The sequence below is a fragment of the Pristis pectinata genome, chromosome 3 (assembly GCF_009764475.1).
Source record: "Pristis pectinata isolate sPriPec2 chromosome 3, sPriPec2.1.pri, whole genome shotgun sequence".
NCBI classification, from domain to species: Eukaryota; Metazoa; Chordata; class Chondrichthyes; order Rhinopristiformes; family Pristidae; genus Pristis; species Pristis pectinata.
In genome coordinates, this window is record NC_067407.1 from 31,027,399 (window position 1) to 31,041,591 (window position 14,193).

Genomic DNA, 14,193 nt, shown 5'->3' on the forward strand with positions numbered 1-14,193 from the left:
CCTGATGCCCAACATATTAGGCTAGCTTTTATACAAACATGACTTGGATACTGAGCAACTTACTTCCGACTAAACATTATTTATAACTTAACACTAATAATATTCAAAAAGGAAATTATAATTTTCTACACAGTTTGTTACAACTATAGTCAGTCCACTATTTCTTTGCAACTCCATTCATTTTATTGGATTTGCAATCCATTTTGACATGAATGATCCAACTACTGGTAAAGCACCTTTGCAGACTAAAATGTAGTATTCCAGCATATTATCAAATGTATTAACATTGTATTCCACAGTGCCAATTAACAGGGAAAATCTTTCCAAAGCAGTTTAGTTGGTGCAAAATGAGTACATCAAAGAGTAAATATTAGGAAGGCTGACAAATTGATCTGACAGCAGATTAAGAATGGACAGGTTCAAAAACACAGTTTCTGATGGTACCATGATGTAATTTACTACAATTAAATAGGGCGTTGGCAAGACTACACTTGGAGTATTGTGTGCAATTTTGCTCTCCTGATGTAAAATAAAATATATTCTTACCAAGGGAGGGAGTGCAGCAAGGATTCACCAAACTAGTTCCTGGGATAGCACACATGTCAATGAAGAGGTCTAATCCTCTATTCCCTTGAATTCTGAAAACAAGTGGTGACGTCTTTTAAAGATGGAGAGTTCTTAGAGAGCTTGACAGAGTAGATACGAAGAAGATGCTTCCTTTCAACTACTACAGATCACAATAAAGGTTAGGTCATTTAGGATAGAAATGAGCAGAAATTCTTTCATTCAAAGGATAGTGAATCTAGAATTCTGTATCCTGGAGGGCTGTAGAATTTAGTCATTCAAAACTGAGATCAAGATTTTGAGGAATTAAAGGATATGGGCATAGAGCAGGAAAATGGCACTGAGGTAGAAGACCAGGCATAATCTAGTTGAATGGCAAAGGTGGCTAAAGGGGAAAAATGATCTATTTTTGATCCTATCTACTTTTGATCCTCTTTCCCATGTTCTTATAGGGAGGGGAAAAATGGCAGGTGGTATACATCTAGAGCAGATTACAGAGATGGCAAGTAGTTAGGCCATGAATGTAACAATGAGCATTTAAAATTTGAAGTTTCAAAGGACCAATCCCAGGGTGCTGGATGAGCAAGATATGGTGCAACTTAGGATAAGCTACGATTTACATGCAGTGGATAATGGGAGTACAGCCAGGAAAACAACAAGGAAAAGTCAAGCACAGATCTGAGAAAAGCATGGAATGGATTTTCACTAGCAGAAAAGGTTGAAGCAGCAGTATAGCTAGACAAGGATAAAGGGAAAATAGACCAGCACGGAAACAGGCCCTTCGGCCCAACTTATCCATGCCACCTTCCTGAGCTGGTCCCATATCCCTCTCAACCTTTTCCGTCCATGAACCTGCCCAACTATCTTTTAAACATTTCCCTCCATGAACCTGCCTCTATCACTTCTTCTGGCAGCTCATTCCATTTACCCACCATGCTTTATGAATAAAACTTGCTCCTCAGATCCCCTTTAAATCTTTCAACAATACCTTAAATCTGTGCTCTTTAGTTTTAAACTCCCCTACCCTGCAGAAAAAAATATTGTGACCATCCATCTTATCTATTCCCCCTCATGATTTTATATACCTCTATCATATATCACCTTTCATCCTCCTTTGTTCCAGGAAAAACCAACCTAGCCTATCTAATTTCTCATAACTCAAACTTTCTAATCCAGACATTCTCATGGATCCTTCTGCACCCTCTCTATCTTAACCACGTGCTTCCTATAGTGTGGTGACTGGAAATGCACATAATAAGTAAGGCACAACCAACATTTTGTACAACTGTAACATAACGTCCCAACTCTTGCACTCAATGCCTCAGCCAATGAAGCCAAGTATGACAAACACCTTCCTCACTACCCCGTCCACCTGCGTTGCCACTTTCAGGAAACTATGTACTTGTTCTCTCTCTGTTCTACAGAATTCTCCAGGGCCCTGAAATCCACTGTGTATATCTCGCGCTGGTTTAACTTCCCTCAATACATCACTTTGCACTTATCCAAGTTAAATTCCATCTGCCATTCCCTTGTCCACTTCATAATCTTTTCCATAACCTTGATGCGTAACCTGTTGCAGACAACCATCCTCACTGCCCACTATACCACCAATTTTGGTGTCATTTGCAAGTTTACTGATCATGCCACCTATATTCTCATCCAAACCATTAATATAATGACAGAGGACCCACCACCCGTTCCTGCAACACCACTGGTCACAGGCCTCCAATCTGAAAAACAACCCTCTACTACCACCCTCAGCCTCCGACTACCAAGCAAATTTTTTTTTATGTATCCAATGTGCTAACTCGCCCTGAACCTCATGTGTTCTAATCTTCCAGACCAGCCTACCATGCAAGACCTTGTCAAAGGCCTTGCAAAAGTCCATATAAACAACATCTACCGCCCTGCCCTTGTCAATGTTCTTGGTCAGCTCTTCAAAAAATTTCGATCCAATTCATAAGACACAATTTTCCATGCATAAAGCCACACCAATTAGTCCAAATCAATCCTTCCCTTTCCAAATGCAAATCCATCTTGTCCCTCAGGATCCCTTCCAATAACTTTCCCATCACTGATGTAAGAATCCAAAAACAAAACCAACACATCTATGTATTTGGGTAATATAGGAAGGGCCAATAATAGATTCTAGGAGGATTCAAGATAATTGTACAGCTGGCTATCCCAAGGCACTCATGGCAGAACTGAACTTTCCTTTCTATTTAATTCAATTCATTTGGTCCTGCATTGAAATTGAATTCCTGCGCTTAATTGTACTAAACTAATTACAAAGTTTTATTGCTAAAAATAGGCAAAGACTCATTAGTGTGACATTAATGCAGATACTCTTTTAAAAATTCCACTTCATTATCCTATCTATGCAGCAAATTTTGCTGAAATTAACTTTGAGGAATCAAAAGTGACATTTATTGCATTGATTTATGCAAGATGGTCTAAAAAAAAAATCACTTAGTAAGCATTTGTTATTTCCTAAACATTTCCCCTTGCCCCAGTGCAGAAACTGAAGTATATAATCTAGGCTGTCAGTCTAGTGTCTCTTGAAGAAAGTTAATCCAAAACCCATCTGCAACCCCAAACTGGACACAAAATATCCCACAACATTGTTCAAAGAGAAGCAAGAGACTTCATAATTAGATCCTCCCCAGGTTACAGCAGGGTTCCATTCCTGTGAATGGTTTGTAACCTGAACAGTTTGCAAATCGGAAATGTGGCCACAAAGCAAGTTCCCAATGGCAGAAGATACCCGTAGCATCTGGCAAATCCATATTGCCAGTCTCCTAAACACTCATGTGTACCTGCTGCACAACTCGGCCATTCATAAACTGGGGAGGACCTGTAATGTGATCAATATTTACCCCTCAACTTGTATCACCAATGAAGATTACCTAGTCATTGTATGAGGGGGACCTGGCTGCGCACAAATTGGCTGCGCATTTCCCAACATTACAAAAATAAAGTGCACTTTTGAAGTGTCCTTACAAAGGAACGAAGTTACAACTGAAAATTCCTTATTCATTTAAAACATGTATGGCCACCTTTATTTCCCTTCTAACAATCCAATTTATTTTGTAATTTCAAACAGTCGCCAATAGCTTTGAAATACCTACTCAAAGTCAAAAACTTGAATTTTGTAATCCATTTGTTTTTAAACCTAACCCATCTAGTTCATGTGAAGTTAATTTAAATACGCTAACAACTTGTATACTCTTTCTACGAAGTAGTCCGATTAATTTTAGCCGCACCACACTGCCCCAAAACTACCATAGTAACAACAATCTGTTTTGTTAACAAAACCGATTACTACAAACAGTTTGGTTTCTTTCCAGCGATAACAAGGAGAAAAGAAAATAACAATCTTGGCAAATAATACGTTCAAGATTGCTATAACGGAAGATGAAATTTGACAAAAAAACGTTTGCTATGTTTTTGCTTTCGGGTCCATTGTATTCGGTTTTTAAAGCAGAGAACCTCATGCTTCAGACAACCAAATCCCAGAATTTTCAAGCAAAGTTGCCGGGAGAATTTTTCACTCAGTCTGGTAAAGATACACGTTGAAACCACTGATTTAATTTCTTTTGGACCCAAAAATCCTCAAGCAATCTTCATCTCCAGCGTTGTTTACCAGTTACAGCAGGAACTATACGGTGAATAATGAGAAAACTTATAACATGATTCTGCGACACATTTGAGGAGAGGGGAAAATGCTCAGCAAATTTGTACTTGGAAAATACTAATTAAACCTACATTTCTTCAAAAGGGGCACAGCAGCTTTTACACATGAAAATGGCATTTACAGATAGGTTCGTCAATTAAAAAGAGTCAGATATGTGTGGTCCATTTGCAGCCGCTGTGCTAAAAACTCCAAGACACATCTTGCATCCTTCAAAAGAAACGATTGGTTTAGTTTTATCTGTTGTGCCTGGTCGGTTCAGTCAAGGGTAGTTTAATCCCGAACTAGTAACAAACACATCCGTGGTTTACTCGATACCGCACCCTCCAAAACAAGACTCCGCGGTAATACGAGGAAAACAGTGGATTATTTCTCCACTGCGGCGTCCCGGGCCTACTCGAACCACCGGACTATGTACTTCACAAACAGCCGCACGCAGACGTTGGTCCACGGCAGCCGCATTCCCCACAAAGCCCTCAGGCCGGAGGCAGGCCAACTGAACCCTTACCGTTAAAACCGTCACGTCGCTGCCAACGCTTTTTTCCTGCCCAAGCACAGGTTCATCGCTTCCAAAGCGGCTCGAAGACGTCGCCGACCACACGCTAACCGTTGCTTTTATTCGCTCTGCATCCTAATACCTCGGATCTGCAGCGTTTCCAGCTCCACCGTCGACACCAACTCAACAGTCATCCATCACGCGCTTGACGTTTGGAAAATACGAGCACAATCCCTCCAACCGCCAATCGCAGCCGCGCCATCCAATCTGACCAATCCCCGCCCCTCGTCTCCAGAAACCCCCTCCTCTCTCCCAACATCCCACCAGTAGGAATCTTCGGATCAATCACCACGGAGCAATGACAAGTCGGGACCAGAATCCCCAACTCCAATTGGTTTAAAAATTTACCTGCAATGGGAACAGCCAATCAAATCCGTATTTCTGGACAAAGCGCTTCTGATGAAAGAATAAAAAGTGACCAGGAATTTGATCACAGTGCGGTCTTGAAGCTGGCTTATGTCACTAGCATTGCACCTAGCATAAGAATTAGGTGCAGTTGTTCCCAGTCTTTGCTTTCTGTCTGTTAATTGCCAATCCATGCACCCCAATTCCAAGTGCTCTATCCTTGTTGGCAAATCGCCTGAGTAGAACCCTATGAAAAAAGCCTGATCTAAGTACAGTGAAACTCAGATAATCTGACTGTTCAGAAATCCCAATGGTTTGTCATTTGGCGTATCAGATAACGTTCGCTGTGTACTCTTTCCACTCATCGGGGCCCTGGTTCCCACAACGACTTTTCACTCACCAGGACCCCAGTTCCTATACTCCCTACCACTGGCAGGGTCTTGGTTCCTGTGCTCTCTGTCACTCATTGGGGCCCTGGCTCTCGCGTTTCCTTCTCACCCGTCGTGGCCCTGCTTCCTGCGCTCCCTTTCAACCTATCTGTTTAACTGGACAATTTATCATACCGTGTAACATATAAAAAAAATCAATTAAAAGAGTGGTGAGTGGAGAAATAAATGCAATTGCCCAGAATATCTGCCAGTCTGCACCATCAAATTCCCAAGCCAGACCGGCAGATCTTCCAAACTATCGGATATTACTGACATTAATACCCCAAACCACTTTTTTTAAGATGTTGTTTAGTATAATGATTTTTTTTCATTGAACCAAGTGAGTTTAAAGAGAGGATGGGATACAAACCCCACTGAGATTAAAGGGAACATTGGAAATAGAGCCCTAGTGAATTTAAAGGGAGCGGCGAAAAGGGGGTCCCAGAGAATTTAAAAGAAGCACGGGGAACAGGGCAGAGTTTAACAAGAGTATGGGGATGGGGTCCCAGTGAGCCTGATACCAAGACATCAGGATTTCTGAACAATTGGATAGTGGATTGTCCTCAGAGGAATCCAATTGATTAGTTAAACATGATTTCCCTTTCTTACATCCATGCTGAATCATATTATTCTTTTCTAAATATTGTTACCTCTTTTTGCAATATTGATGTTGGTAAGAATGTGAAACTGTGCAACTGGGAACAAATACTCTGTCTAAAATATATCTTTTTATTCCCTAGGAGGGGAGATTGAATCTTAACTTCATCTGAAACATAACACCTCCCCAAAGTGTCTTCCCTCACTAAGTTTCTGAGCACAGATGTCCAGAATGGGACATAAACCAATAACCTTTATTGTTTTGTTTTTGTTAAAAAGTGGACAGAAAATAAGAGAATCACAGTAACAGAAATACAAAAAGCAAATGACAATAAACCATCTTTACAAAAACATTGATAAATTTCCCAATTATCTGTTTTAGTGAAGTTGAAAAAATTCACCCATTGGCTGCAAAATTTTGTACAGTACCCTTGCTCTACTCTCTTTACAATTCACAACTGTGTGGCTAAAAACAGCTCCAATACCATCTATAAATTCGCCGATGACACCACTGTTGTTGGCCAAATCATGGGTGGTGATGACTCAGCATTCAGGAGTGAGATAGAGCATCTGGTTGAGTGGTGCCACAATAACAACCTCATGCTTAACACCATCACAAACAAAGCCAAGGAGCTAATCGTTGACTTCTGAAAGGGGAAGTCGAGAGATCTCATTGGTGGGTCAGAGGTGGAAAGAGTAATTCAAATTCCTGGGTGTTAACATCTCTGATAAACTAGCATATAGATGCAATCACGAAGAAGGCGTGCCAACGCCTCTACTTTCTTAGAAGCCTAAGGAGATTTGGCATGTAACCAAGTAATCTAACAAACTTCTCCAGACACACTGTTGAAAGTGTCCTGACTGGTTGCATCATGGCCTGGCACGGCAATTCCAATGCACAGGAATGCAAGCGGCTGCGGAGAATAGTGGACACAGCCCAGTCCATCATGGGAACAGCCTTCCCCACCATTGACAACATCTACAGTAGGCACTGCCCCAAAAAGGTGGTGTTTATCATCAAGGAACCCCACCATCCAGGTCGTGCCCTCTTCTCACTGCTTCTGTCAGGCAGGAGGTACAGGAGCCTGAAGTCCCACACCACCAGGTTCAGGAACAGCTACTTTCCTACAAACATCAGGTTCTAGAAACAACTGGCACAACCCTAATCCTATCTCTGCAATGGAACACTATGGACCACCTCTTCCACTACCATGGATTTGTCTCTGTGTCTTTCATTTTGCACTAAGGTCTTGTTATTGCACAGTCATCTTTTCCTCTCTTTTCACTGTCTTGTATAATTAAGTATAATTTATATTCTGTGTGTTGTCTGCACCTACATGCCTGTGATACTGCTGCAAACAGGTTTTTCATTGTACCTGTACCTCACCATACTTGTGCACATGACAATAAACTCGACTTGACTTGACTTGACTTGACTTGAGAAAAGAACTACTTGATTTGCTGCCAGTTGAAAAGCCCTATAGAAATACAAATTCTGTAGCTAGGTTCTCCATTCCATGCTATTTAGACAGGGCTAATTATTACTTTGAAAGTAATCCTATGTATTACTTTTTTTCTCTTAGATAATCCTGTTATGAACCTCAGCTGCAGTAGATGTGTGTAGAACAATATAACAATATCAAAATAAAACTCTCTTCCATGAGCTGATAAACCTATGAAAGGAAACACAACAATGATCAAGCATGATGCAACAGTTCACAATACAACCTGAGGTGGCAATTTAGAAGATTAACAATGTTAAATGCAAAGACATCTAGAAATATATGAGAAGCACAAAATGATGAGTTCCTTCCAACATTTAGCTGAAGGGATATTTAAATAGTTCATGAATTAATATGCAGCAAACATTCTGAATAATGAACTGTTATTTTTAATCAAAAAGCAGATAGATGAAGTATAAAAACCTAAAGTAATTTTTTTTTCCTTTTCTGCCAAGAACAGCAAGAATAAAGGAACACTACCACCTGAAGTTCCCCTTCAAGTTGCATATCAAACCATCTTGGAAGTTTATCTTCATTGTCACTGAGTGCAAATTTTGGAACTTCCTACCCAACAGGATCATGAAGATACTTCTGCCAGAAGTCTGCAGCGGTTCAAGATAGCTTCACCAGGGCAATTATGGATTGGCAAAAAAATAAATAAAGAAGATTTTAAAAAACCTAAAAAAATTACAAATTACAAATGACAAATAAGTAATACAGATCAACATAGAATGTACATTACAGAAATTGGCCACTTGACTCAACCAAACTATGTTGGCATTTTTGTTGCATAAGCATCCTTCAATTTTTCCCCATTGTAACACTTTATTCCCTTATTCCTGTTGTGCTTACATAGTTTTCTCTTAAATGCATCCATACTAGAATCATTTCCTGTAGTAGCAAGTTCTGCAACCTCACGAAACACCAACAGGTTACCAAAGCAAAAAACAAACTGCTGGAGGAACTCAGTGGGTCGAGCAGCACTTGTAGGGGAAAGGAATTGTCAACAATTTAGGGTTGAGACCTGCATCAGAGCTTCTAATTTTATTATTACCCATGGATGGAAATGTTCTTCCAGTACCATGTCTATCAGAATCTTTCAATTTTTTTTAAAGACCCTTATTGTCAGCTCTCAATTATCTCTTCAGGAGGAAAAAGCCCTAATCTATAATTCTTTCCTGACTTCCAAAGACGTACGGGTTAGGAAGTTGAGCGCGTGCTATGTTGGTGCCGGTAGCGTGGCGACACTTGAGGGCTGGCCCCAGAACACTGTATGCAAAAGATGCATTTCACTGTGTGTTTCAATGTACATGTGACTAATAAAGATATCTCATCTTACATGTTACAGTTTGGGTATCATACTTGCAAATTTTATTTTGCATTTTCTCCAGTGCCTCTATATCCTTTAGAAATGTAGCAACCAGAATTGTGCACAATACTCCAATTGAGGTTCACATAATTTATCTATTTTTACAATGTTGTCATTCCAGAAATATGGCTTGATTTGCTTCATGGTGATATTAACCTGAATCACAAGCTTTATCAGTTTATGTATTTGTACTGCCAAAACTGTTTGCTACTCTATCCCATTTAGATTCTTATTTTCCAAGTAACACAACATAATTTTTCCTGCAGAATTGTAATATCTCACACTTTTGCTGAAATTCAGTTGCCAATAAGTTCTCCATTTTTCCTCTTCTAAATATTCAAAGAAATAAATCAGACAAAACTTTTAGCTTAGCAGTTGAAGCTAATCTTTCAGTATTTTGTTTTTGATTACTAAATCCTTTTCTATTTTTCCTTTTATTTGGATTCCGTTGTTTTTCCTACAATCTCCTAGACAAATTCAGTTTCCTTTCTTAATGACCAAATTAGGGCTTGGATTCTTTTTAATTTTGGTTCACAAGTGCTTTTTCAGTTATTGCAATTGCTTGGCAAAGTCAGATATTTTCAGTTATAAAAATATTAGCAGATTCATTAGTTTTTGATTTCTATAAATATCAACTAAATTAGTAATAACTATAAAATACCTTCAAATTCAAGATTATACATTCACATCTGAGTTTTTACTATTTTAATTCTTCCCTACACACCCCCAGGCAATTCAACTGATTTACCTGTCATGGCAATGACGAGCCAACAAATGCACTAGCTCAGGAGCCTATGCAGAGCATCTGCTTTTTAAAAACTGCATCGTTAAAGTATAATACATACCATTTTTTCAATTTTTCACCAGTTTACAAATGCTCACTTTGATTCCATGAGGTCCATCAATTTCCATGCCTCAATTTAATCTTGACTTACGTATGGACAAAAAAGCTGAACGTCAGAGGTGAAAGGGAAGTGACTGTCCTGGACATTCGACTGGACTTTTCCTCTGCAAAGTGGAAAAAACAGCCTCCACCTGTCTCTATGTGTTCATGCTAAATCTCAACAAGGATATGATTCCCTGCATTAATCCCATATCCCTTGATTGCCTAAATATCCAAAAAAATCAAGTGATGGTCAGAGACAGGATGTTGCTTCAGATGCTCCACAGGAGAGCAACCTAGGGTCAAACCTCTTTGGTTGATTTGTCAATAAACTTCCCTGCCAATATCAGGCCACAAATGGGACTTTTGCTGACATGGTGAACATGAAATCCCATTTGCAAATCCTTAATCCATGATTCATGCAACGAGAAGTGGATAACTTTCAGGTTTTGAAATAATGTGGCAAGTAACATTCATGCCTTAAAAGTACCAGGCAATGATCATCTCCACCATTCCTTTTCATTCAAAAGGTATTACCATCACCAAATACCACAAAAGCCAAATCCTGAGTGAGGGCTGACTACTGACCAGAAACTAAACTAAACACATAAATATTGTGGTCACAAGTGGTTTGGTTTTTTATAAATTGGTAAATTGGTCCATTATTGTCACATATACTGAGGTACAGTGAAAAACTTGCCTTGCATACTGTTGGGGTATTAAGGTAATACAAGGTGAAACAAAGTGTAGAATAAAGAGTTACAGTAACAGAGAAAGTGCAGTACAGGTAGACAATAAGGTGCAAGGTCATAAAGAGGTAGACTCTGAGGTCAAGAGTCCATCTTAATGTACTAGGGAGCCATTCAATAGTCTCATAACAGCAGGATAGAAGCTGTCCTTGAGCCTGGTGGTATGTGCCCTCAGGGTCCTGAATCTTCTGCCCGATGGGAGAGGAGAGAGGAGAGAATGATGTGGGTGGGTGGGGTCTTTGATTATGCTGGCTGTTTCACTGAGGCAGTGAGAAGTATAGACAGAGTTCATGGAGGGGAGGCTGATTTTCATGATGTGCTGAGCTGTCTCCACAACTCTCTGCAGTTTCTTACAGTCACAGGCAGAGCAGTTGCCATTCCAAGCTGTGATGCATCCGAATAGGATGCTTTCAATGGTTCATCAATAAAAATTGGTGAGGGTCAAACAGAACATGCCAAATCTCTTTAGTCTCCTGAGGAAGTACAGACGCTGGTGAGCTTTTTTGGCCCTGGCGCCAACATGATTGGACCAGGACAGGCTATTGATGATGTTCACACCCAGGAACTTGAAGCTCTCAACCCTCTTGATCTCAGTACCATTGATGTAAACAAGAGCAGGTGCACCACCCCCCCCCCCCCCACACACTTCCTGAAGTCAATGACCAGCTCTTCTGTTTTGCTGACATTAAGGGAAAGGTTGTTGCCATGACACCATGTCACTAAGCTCTCTATCTCCTTCGTGTACTCCGACAACATCATTACTTGACATACGGCCCACTACAATGGTATCATCTGCAAACTTGTAGATGGAGTTAGACCAGAATCCGGCCATCCAATCGCAAGTGTATAGGGAGTAGAGTAGGGGGATGAGGATGTAGCCTTGTGGGGCACCAGTGTTGAGGATAATTATGGCAGACATGTTGCTGCCTATCCTCACTAATTGCAGTCTGCTGGTCAGGAAGTCAAGGATCCAGTTGAAAAGTTGGGTGTTAAGTCTCAGGTCTCAGGGTCGGAGTCTGGAGATGAGTTTGCTTGGAATTATAGTATTGAAGGTGGAGTTGTAGTCAATAACCAATAGTCTAACGTAGGTGTCTATACTGTCCAGATGCTCCAGAGATGAGTGTAGGGCCAGAGAGATGGTGTCTGCCATAGACCTGTTTTGGCAGTAGGTGAATTGCAGTGGGTCAGGGTTTTCTGGGACGCTGGAGTTAATGTGTGCCGTGACCAGCCTCTCAAAGCACTTCATGATGGTGGATGTCAGAGCCACCGGACAGTAGTCAATAACGCACATTACCTTGTTTTACTTAGGTACCGGGATGATTATGGTCTTCCTAAAGCAGGTAGGAGCCTCAGATTGAAGCAGGGAGAGATTAAAAATGTCTGCAAATACCCCTGCCCGCTGATCTGTGCAGGATCTAAGGTTTTCTGAGATGAGTGACTAAATTTTGATTCCCCATAGCCATCACACTTACTAGTGCCATTTTGATGGCTCAATGCAACAATGAGTGGAACATTCAGCTTGATTCACACTTCAGCTATCTTTTTTATTCATGTCCTTACCCTCCACTGCAGTATTTATTACCTACAAGGTGCACTATAGCAACTCTCCAGTGCCTTTTCAGTATAACCTTCCAAACCCAAAAAATCTTCTATCTGGTAGGACAAAGAACCCATATTACCATGCTCTTCAAATTTTCTTTTAAGTTGCAACAATCCAGACCTGGAAATACACCACAGTTCCTTAATCATCACCTAGTCCAATCCCTGTAACTATTTAACAGCAATGTACAAATATGGGCTGTAACAATTCAACAAGGCAGCAGATTGCCATCTTTTCCAAGTCAATTAGAGATGGGCAGTAAATGCTGACCTTGCCTGTAATGCCCACATTCAATGAATAAATGAAATGCTAAAGACACCTACAGAAAAAGCAAAAATCTTCCAATTAGAAACTTTAATTTTCATATAGATCAGAAATAAAAGAATGCATTAAGTCAGAAATGTAGTAAATTTTTGGAGAGCATTCAAGATAGTTTTCTGGACCAATAGATCCAGAATGATTGAATGACAAATCATTCTGGATATTAAGTGAGTAATGAATCAGAATTATTTAATAATACAATACAAAAGGACCCCTTAACAAACAGAGATCATAGCATAATCAAGTTATCTATTTGGTTTAAGAGAGAGAAACTTAGTAGCTTTTCTGATATGCTATATTTCAGTGAAGTTAACTTTAATGCTAGGAGGAAAGACCGATCTCAGATAAAACCACAGTGGGAGATGTTTAGTAAAGAATTCAGCATAAAACATGAACATTGTATGTCCTTAAGAGAATGAGCACGACATCAGAAAAAAAAAGATTGCAACAAATGTCAGGAACAATATTCAATTAATAACTACTAAGATTGTGGAAACTATGGGAAGGAAATGAAGAAGTTAATGAGAAAGGAAAAGCAAGAATACGTGAAAATATTAGCAATGCCATTACATTGTACCCTAAAATATTCTATAAATGTATAAAAGGTTAGCAGTAAGCAAGGGGAAAATGTTTTATCCGTTAAGACAGAGGATATGCTGAAATATAAAATGAATATTGAGCATGTGTCTTTGCAAAGGACGCAGATGATGGGGTTACACCAAAGAATGGGAAGTTATGAAATGGATACTATTTTAAAATATTGAGCCATTGAGAAAACCAAAATTAACATACTATTACAATTGAGACACAAAAAAGTTTGCAGATGCTGGAATCTGGGGCAATACACAAAAAGTGCTGGAGGAACTCAGCAGGTCAGGCAGCATCCATGGAGGGAAATAAACAGTCGATGTTTCGGGCCGAGACCCTTCATCAGGACTATTACAATTCATGTCCAGAATCTGTCATAGAGCAAGTTTCTAGCGACAGCGATACATAAGAGATGCATTTCATGCTGAAAAACCTTTTTTTCAACAAGAAATGGAGTGAGTCGAGAATATTCTGAGAGGGGAGGGTGAGCAGCCAGAAATCTTGGTACATGTAGGTACCAATGATGTAGGTAGAAAAAGAGAAGAGGTCCTGAAGGAGGAATACAAGGCATTAGGGAGAAGGTTGAAAAGTAGGACCTCAAGGGTAGTAATCTCAGGACTACTACCCGTGCCGCGTATCAATGACAGGAAGAATAGAAAGCTCTGGCAGTTAAATGCGTGGCTGAGTGACTGGTGCAAGGGGCAGGGCTTCAGATTCTTGGATACCTGGGACCTTTTTTGGGGGAGGCAAGACCTATTTGCTAAGGATGGGTTGCATCTAAACTCCAAAGGGTCCAATATCCTGGCGGGAATGTTTAATTTAGTTGTAGGGGAGGGTTTAAACTGATCTGGCAGGGGGATGGTAACCAGGATGCTAGGTTACAAGATGCTAAGGTGAGGGAGAAAGTGTATAGAAACGAATCCATTGAGGATGGCAAGAATGACAGGCAGGTGATAAGTCAGGATAATTTACTGAATAATAGAAGTACAACAAATCAGGA

General features: G+C 40.1%; 1 protein-coding gene across 1 annotated transcript in view; it reads right to left on the minus strand.

Moving 5' to 3' along the window:
* The window catches only part of LOC127568351 (zinc finger FYVE domain-containing protein 9-like), a 101,591-nt gene extending 96,537 nt beyond the window's left edge, over positions 1-5,054 (minus strand). The window contains exon 1 of the mRNA XM_052011992.1: positions 4,764-5,054. The gene's annotated coding sequence lies outside the window, so the exon portion shown is untranslated. The remainder of the gene's footprint in view (positions 1-4,763) is intronic.
* Positions 5,055-14,193: the final 9,139 nt, after the last annotated feature.